The sequence below is a fragment of the Malaya genurostris genome, chromosome 2 (assembly GCF_030247185.1).
Source record: "Malaya genurostris strain Urasoe2022 chromosome 2, Malgen_1.1, whole genome shotgun sequence".
Classification (NCBI taxonomy): Eukaryota; Metazoa; Arthropoda; class Insecta; order Diptera; family Culicidae; genus Malaya; species Malaya genurostris.
In genome coordinates this window covers 35,065,405-35,074,047 of record NC_080571.1, presented here as the reverse complement: position 1 = coordinate 35,074,047, position 8,643 = coordinate 35,065,405, and positions in this window count along the sequence as shown.

The window sequence follows — 8,643 nt, the reverse complement described above, 5'->3', positions numbered from 1 at the left end:
TGTGTGTGTGTGTGTGTGTGTGACAAATAATGTCAGCTTCTGCAAGTCTGATCCTCTGTTCTCTAGGTTAGGAGCGGCTCACTACGGCATCTGTTCCCCATGTTAGGGGCGGCTGATCGACGTCCGAGTGCCAGTGAAGGACTCTAACCTCAACTGTGCACTATGGGCCTCAGGAAATTTTGGGGTTGGTTTCCGGCCCTGCGAGCTAGTCGTGAAAAAAAACTATTGCAACGGAAAATCAGCAAGAGAGTAATACGAATCGAGACCAATGGCAACGACCCCTGCGACGAAAAAGGACTTGCGATTGGAAGCTCGGTACGTTGAACTGCCTATCTCTCAACTTCATCGGGAGCACCCGCATGCTCGCCGATCTACTTAAGGACCGCAGGTTCAGCATCGTAGCACTGCAGGAGGTGTGTTGGACAGGATCTACGGTGCGAACGCTTAGAGGTGATCATACCATCTACCAGAGCTGCGGCAATACACGCGAGCTGGGAACAGCTTTCATCGTGATGGGTGATATGCAGAGGCGCGTGATCGGTTGGTGGCCGATCGACGAAAGAATGTGCAGGTTGAGGATCAAGGGCCGTTTCTTCAACTTTAGCATAATCAACGTGCACAGCCCTCACTCCGGAAGCACTGATGATGACAAGGACGCATTTTACGCGCAGCTCGAACGCGAGTACGACTGTTGCCCAAGCTACGACGTCAAGATCATCATAGGAGATCTAAACGCTCAGGTAGGCCAGGTGGAGGAGTGCACCGTTACACCTGGAGATCACCGCAGCAAACGGAATCGCAAATCGACCACGTTCTGATTGATGGAAGGCACTTCACCGACATTATCGACGTCACGTCGTCCTATCGTGGCGCTAACGTCGACTCTGACCTCTATCTGGTGAAACTGCGCCCAATACTCTCCATCATCAACAATGCACGGTACCAACTACCGCCACGGTACAACATAGAGCGATTAAAGCAACCGGATGTCGCCTCAGCATACGCGCAGAATCTCAAGGCAGCGTTGCCAGAACTCCCCTAGAAGACTGCTGGAGTACAGTAAAAGCAGCCATAAACAACGGAGCCGAGTGCACCGTCGAGTACGTGGAACGGAGTCGACGGAACGAATGGTTCGACGAAGAGTGCAGAGTGATTTTGGTGGAGAAGAAAGTAGCGCGGGCGGTAATGTTGCAGCATGGAACCCGGCAGAACGTGGAACGATACAAACAGAAGCGGAAACAGCAGACCCGCATCTTTCGGGACAAAAAACGCCACCTGGAAGAAGCGGAGTGCGAGGAAATGGAACTGCTGTACCGCTCTCAAGAAACACGGAAATTCTACAAGAAGCTCAACAAATCCTGCAACGGCCCTGTGCCGCGAGCCTAAATGTGCAGGGATAAGGACGGGAGCCTCTTAACGGATGGACGTGAGGTGATTAAAAGGTGGAAGCAGCACTTTGATGAGCATCTGAACGGCGCGGAGAACGTAGGCATGGGGGTTCAAGATGACGGGAGAAACGACTACGTCAGTGCAGCAGAAGACGGAAATGATCCAGCTCCCACATTGAGGGAAGTTAAGGATGCCATGCACCAGCTCAAAACCAACAAAGCAGCTGGTAAGGATGGCATCGCAACTGAACCCAGAAAAGTTGGCAACGTGTTTGCACCGTCAGGATCTGGGAAACCGAACAGCTACCGGAGGAGTGGAAGGAAGGGGTAAAGGCGACCATTTGGAATGCCGGAGCTTCCGAGCGATCACAATTCTGAATGCCGCCTACAAAGTGTTATCCCAGATCATCTTCCGTCGTCTATCACCTAAAACAAATGAATTTGTTGGAAGTTATCAAGCCGACTTCGTCGATGGCCGATCGACAACGGACCAGATCTTCACCGTGCGGCAAATCCTCCAGAAATGCCGTGAAAGCTGTTCTAGTCCATAATTTTCCATAGCTCTATGCGGTCGATACTATCGTATGCTGCCTTGAAGTCGATGAACAGGTGATGCGTTGGGACCTGGTACCCAACGCATCACCTGTTCATCGACTTCAAGGCAGCACACGATAGCATCGACCGCATAGAGCTATGGAAAATTATGGACTAGAACAGCTGTCCTGGGAGGTTGACTAGAATGATCAAAGCGACGATGGACGATTCCATGAAATGTCTAAATGAGCTAGAGTTTTTGGTCATTATTTTCGGTATTTCCAGAGCCGGTATTCAGGGATGACTCAAAACGATTCGTATGGCAATGAATTATTATGACGAATAAATTTGAATAGTTTCGAGCCCAACTTTGACATTTTTTTGGGTACCTTCTAAGACGGTTTGAATTTCAAAAACTCATTACCTGGCCCATTACCCTACAATTCTTTAATCAGAAGTCGGAATCGGATAAAATTTATCAATTTTATAAGTTTTCTAATTTGAATTTATGCTTCTGATTCGATTCGGCCTTCTTCGGGAAAACGGTCAAGCTCTTCTACAAATGTAGAAGATTTATTCCGTTCTCCACGTATCAAAGTAAGAGAGCTATCTCGAACCACTTCTCAAAATCTTTCACAAGTCTTGTGAATTTTGGTGCTCTGGAAATGGACATATAGAAGGTCTTAGACATGTTCGACTGAAATGGCATGACAGTAAACGTTAAGAAATGTAATACCTTCTCTCGGGCAGTCAAAAATTCTATTTAAATACTTAATAATGATAGTTTCAGCAAGCAAGATTGAAGTATCTGTTAAAAATGCCGGTAAAAGGCGCACTGAAAATTATGTACATAAACAATCTTCAGTAACATATTTTTTTTTTGCTGACGGCCCCTCCCGAAACGAAATCCTGGGTACGGGACTATTGTTACTGGTAGACCCCAAATTTGAATCTCGTTGTCGAACTGCTTGAGAGATCGTGCGGTTGTTGACTCTGGAGATATTTAAGTCCTTCTGTAACCAGTTATGGAGTTATGAAAATATTAGATTTTCATGATTAACTGTGCAGTTTGGGAGAAAAATAGCGTCTTGGACATCTAACAGAATTTTGTTTATGGCGTCGGTATTCAAAATGGTTATGAGAGTCTCAACTTTATTCAAAGCGATTTATTCAAACGATACGAATTTTCACCTTATTGGCGGTGTTTGTTCAACTTTAGAGTCTCAGGTTAATTTGGTCGTTGATATGGTATTGCCTATTATTTTCGGTAATGAATTCATTCATTGAGCCGTTGAGGATATGTGTCCCATCGCTTCCTTCGGATGGTTGCTGTAAGTCTTATTTGTTGAAAATTTGTGTGTTATTCTTGAAGTTTCTTGTTCTACGATTTTTGTTAACTGGTTAGTAATCTTTTCGTATGTGGATGTTGATAATAAAATTTAAAGGATGCACTTTTAGTTTTTTAGGGTTACCATAGGATCTTCGTTAAAATGTTTTATTCTTATTTCTTTAATGAAGAACTTTTCTCCATTACCCAACAAAAAGACAGTCTTAAATTATGACAAATAAAAAAAATGAGATCCAAAAACTGGCGTCATAAGCTTTTAGAGACATTTATCAATCCGTACGCAACCTTTGTTCTTCCAACTGAACTACTGTGGATGTTATGACACAAAACTCAGAAGACTTTCTGCTAGAAAAGAACTTGGTATTTGATCTGACTGTGCACGGTCGGTTAAGTTCACATTTTAGTTGTTCCCCTGTCATCCAATTTCACACTCAAAAACTTCATTCTCCTACCAGTCGATTTCACTTTATTTTCACGAACCAATCGCCGTTTTTTGTTGTGTCAATAGTTACGAATTATACGAATTATACAGTTGTTTAGCTGGAAAAATTTTTGACTACGAGAAATATTTTGTAATGATTTCGTTTTCATAATCAAGATAAGTTTTGCGCATTTTCCTGAACCAGAAATATCGCAAAAAAAAGTGAAATTTGAATATGTAGAATTAAAAACGTGTTTAATCTACCTAGCAGTGAGATGATACCTTTTTTTATCAATCCGCATGTGTTTTTTTTCATGAATATTCTTCGGTGTTTAAGTTTTAATGACATTATTTTAATGACCGCGACAATTTGAGATTTTAATCACTCATTACTCTGTAATGTCGAAACTGCAAATCAGATCGAATTTGAATCTAAAAGTGTGATAATCGATTAAACATGCCATGCTATGTAAGTTCCACTTTAGAGTTTACGGTAATTAAGGGTACTTCCAGAACCGGTATTCAGGAACCAGCATAACCCAAACCGATTCGTATGGCCATATGACGAATAAATTACAACAGTTTTGAGTCCAACTTTGAAGCTTTTCGGGATTGTCATCTTCTATATCGGTTTGAATTTTAAAAATTCATCATCATGTAATTCGAGAATCAGAAGTCATAATTTGATAAAATTAACTAATTTTGTATGGGACTATAAGTTTACTTTAATTTGAACTATTGTTTCTGAAATTCGATTTGGCTTTTTTTGAGCAAACGATTGAGCTTTGAGAAACGATTCGATACGATTCGGTGTAGCCGAAGTCAGACAAATTCACTTGAGTAGCTGTATTGTTTACATTTGTTTCAAAATGTTTGAAAATCAGTGTAGAAAATTGAGTGGAATTATTTGTGACACACGCATTTGCTGATCTCGACGAACTAATTCGAATGGTACATGGTTGTTATGATCTTCCAAAATTTATTGCTGTAAGTAGTTTAAAACAATATAATTAAAAAAAATCTGCCATCATCTGGTTTATATATGTCATATTCGAACGATTATGTTGCCAAAAACGAACCGTGCTAAAATTGGTCCGAGGCTAAATTCCATGAAAAAGATGCTGTACACAGTCTTTTTGGTACTTAGAAACAATTGTATGTAACAGTATAAAAAAACGTGTTTTCCGTTGCTCCCAAGCATTTCTTTTTTTTTTTTTTTTTTTTTTAAAACTATTTATTGGAATATGAGTTAAAATTAAATTATTAAGATTTAAATTGGGTGTTCAGCCACAAGTGGTGACTTTTCAGCCCTGTTATATATATATATATATATATATATATATATATATATATATATATATATATATATATATATATATATATATATATATATATATATATATATATATATATATATATATATATATATATATATATATATATATATATATATATATATATGATTTGGTTATTACCATGAAGACATCATTTGCTTCCGCAATTCTGAGATTTTTGTGTAGGGAAAATTCTAAACCTACTTGTATTGTGTAATGGGGAAAAGGAACTTATATACTAACTTACTAACTAATACAGAGAGCGAATCGATTCAATTGAAGATTGCATCGATTTTTGTCGGAATTTGCTTATAATATTATGTGACATTACATCTAATGGTTCTATATTTGTGAGTCTGTGTAACTCATTTGTACTAAACCAGGGAGGACGCTTCAGAATCATTTTCAGAATTTTATTCTGAATCCTTTGAAGCGTTTTCTTCCTGGTGGAACAACAGCTTGACCAAATTGGTACCGCATAAAGCATGGCTGGTCTGAAAATTTGTTTATAAATTAACAATTTGTTTTTTAGACAGAGCTTAGAATTTCTGTTTATAAGAGGATATAAACATTTAATATATTTATTACACTTTGCCTGGATTCCTTCAATGTGATCCTTGAAAGTGAGTTTTTTTGTCATACGTTAAACCTAAGTATTTAGCTTGATCAGACCATGTCAATTCCAAGCCATTCAATTTGAGAATGTGATTATTGTTTGGTTTAAGAAAAGAAGCTCTTGGCTTGTGAGGAAAGATAATTAATTGCGTTTTTGCTGCATTTGGTTTAATTTTCCATTTTGACAGATAATCACTGAAAATATTTAAACTTCTTTGTAGGCGACTGCAGATCACTCTTAGATTTCTACCTGTGGCTAACAGACTTGTGTCGTCACAGAATAGCGATTTCTGACAACCAACGGGTAGATTTGGAAGATCAGAAGTGAAAATATTATACAAGATTGGAGCTACACTCGAACCCTGCGGAACACCGGCTCGTACGGGTAGCAATTCAGATTTACAATTCTGATAGCTAACCTGAAGAGTACGATCAGTTAAATAATTTTGAATCATTTTGATCAAATAAATAGGAAACTGGAAATCAGACATTTTTGCTATTAAACCTTTGTGCCAAACACTGTCGAATGCTTTTTCTATGTCTAGAAGAGCAACTCCAGTGGATAACCCAGAAGATTTATTTGATTTTATCATGTTCGTTACTCTGACAAGTTGATGAGTAGTTGAATGTTCATGACGAAATCCAAACTGCTCTGGTAAAAAAATTGAATTCTCATTTATATGAGTCATCATTCTTAACAAGATAATTTTTTCAAAAAGTTTACTGATAGAAGAAAGTAAGCTAATTGGGCGATAACTTGATGTTTCTGCTGGGTTTTTATCAGGTTTTAGGATAGGAATTACTTTAGCGTTTTTCCATCTTTTTGGGAAGTAAGCTAATGAAAAACACTTGTTGAAAATTTTAACCAGGAGTCTCAAGGCAAAATCGGGAAGATTTTTAATAAGAATATTAAAAATTCCATCATTACCAGGAGCCTTCATGTTTTTAAGTGTTCTAATAATTGATTTAATTTCATCAAAATTCGTCTCAATAATGTCATCTTGTGATAACACTTGGGTTGAAATATGCTCATATTTCAGTGAGACTTCATTTTCAATAGGACTCACAACGTTCAAATTAAAATTGTGGACACTCTCGAACTGCTGAGCAAGTTTTTGAGCTTTTTCGCCATTTGTAAGAAGTATTTGATTTCCTTCCTTGAGAGCAGGAATAGGTTTCTGAGGTTTCTTAAGAACCTTAGAAAGTTTCCAGAAAGGTTTAGAATATGGTTTAATTTGTTCAACTTCTTTAGCGAAATTTTCATTTCGCAAAAGAGTAAATCTATGTTTAATTTCTTTTTGTAAATCCTTAACTATGTTTTTCATAGCAGGATCACGAGAACGTTGATATTGTCGTCGACGAACATTCTTCAACCGAATGAGCAGTTGAAGATTGTCATCGATGATAGGAGAATTTAATTTAGTTTGAGCTTTGGGAACTGAAAGATTTCTAGCTTCGATAATATAATGATTCAAATTATCAATTGCTGTGTCGATATCCGAAGAATTTTCTAAAATAGTTTCATGATTCACATGATTTTCAATGTGAGATCTGTAATCCAACCAATTTGCTCTATGATAGTTGAAAATAGAACTAATTGGATTAATTATAGCTTCGTTGGAAAGTCTGAATGTTACAGGAAGATGATCTGAATCAAAATCAGCATGAGTAATCGGTTCACTACAAATGTGACTTTGATCTGTTAGAACCAGATCAATTGTAGACGGGTTTTTCACGGAAGAGAAACAAGTAGGATTACTGGGATGAAGAACTGTAAAGTAACCAGCTGAGAGTTGATTATGAAGTATTTTACCATTACTGTTATTTTGCCTACAATTCCACTGGACATGCTTAGCATTTAAGTCCCCTATTACGAAAAATTTCGATCGATATCTTGTAAGTTTTTGCAAATCGCCTTTAACGATATTTAATTGTTCACCGGTGCATTGGAATGGCGAATATGCTCCAGCGATAAAATAAATTCCATAAATGGTTTCAACTTCGATTCCCAAGCTTCCAATAACTTTAGTATTGAAAGAAGGTAAAATTCGATGTTTAATTTGCCGTTGGACAAAAATGGCAACTCCACCACCCATTCCAGTAACCTGTCAAACCGATGAACCACATAATGTGGATTACTTTTCAATTTTACATTTGGTTTAAGAAAAGTTTCTGTCACAATGGCAATATGAATTTTGTGAACTTTGAGAAAATTATAAAATTCATCTTCACTCGATTTCAAAGATCGAGCATTCCAATTTAAAATATTCAAATAATTATTTAACATCACTGTTAAATTTTAAATTCATTATAATATTATTTGCAAATTTCCATCCGATTTGAAATGCTTCAAAAAGTGATGAAGTCGAATTCATTTGGATGATCATTTGAAAAAGTTGATCTTGTAGGTAGATCATTTTATTTTCAGTTATATCGCCTAAATCGACTTCATTTAAAGAAGCGAATGGCATTGAAGGAATATTTGTAGGTAGACTGCCATTAGAAGAAGATGATTTGGCCGGTCTACCTATTAATAAATTGTTTTCGTTAGAAGAAGAACTGCAAGGCGGTCCTGTGTTTTGATTATTTACATTAGAAGAAATAGGAGATAGATTTCTACCTAATATACCAGCATAACTGACATTAGAAGAAGATGATGACGAGGTCGATCTACCTGTCAATAAATTGTTTTCGTTAGAAGACGAATTGGTAGGTGCCTTAGAAGAATTTTCAGGTATGTTCTGTAAATTTAAGGTCGTTGATTTGACTTGTTGTCTAAGCGAACGAGCGTTTAAAATTTTTTCCCTGACAGGACATTTCAAATAATTGGATTTATGATTTCCATTGCAATTTGAACATGAAAATTTATCAGTGGTTTCATTCATTGGACAAACGTCTTTCGAATGCGATTTACCACAATTCAAACACCGTATATCCATATGACAATTTTTGGTTCCATGACCGAAGCCTTGGCAACGACGACATTGCGTTAAGTTTGCAATA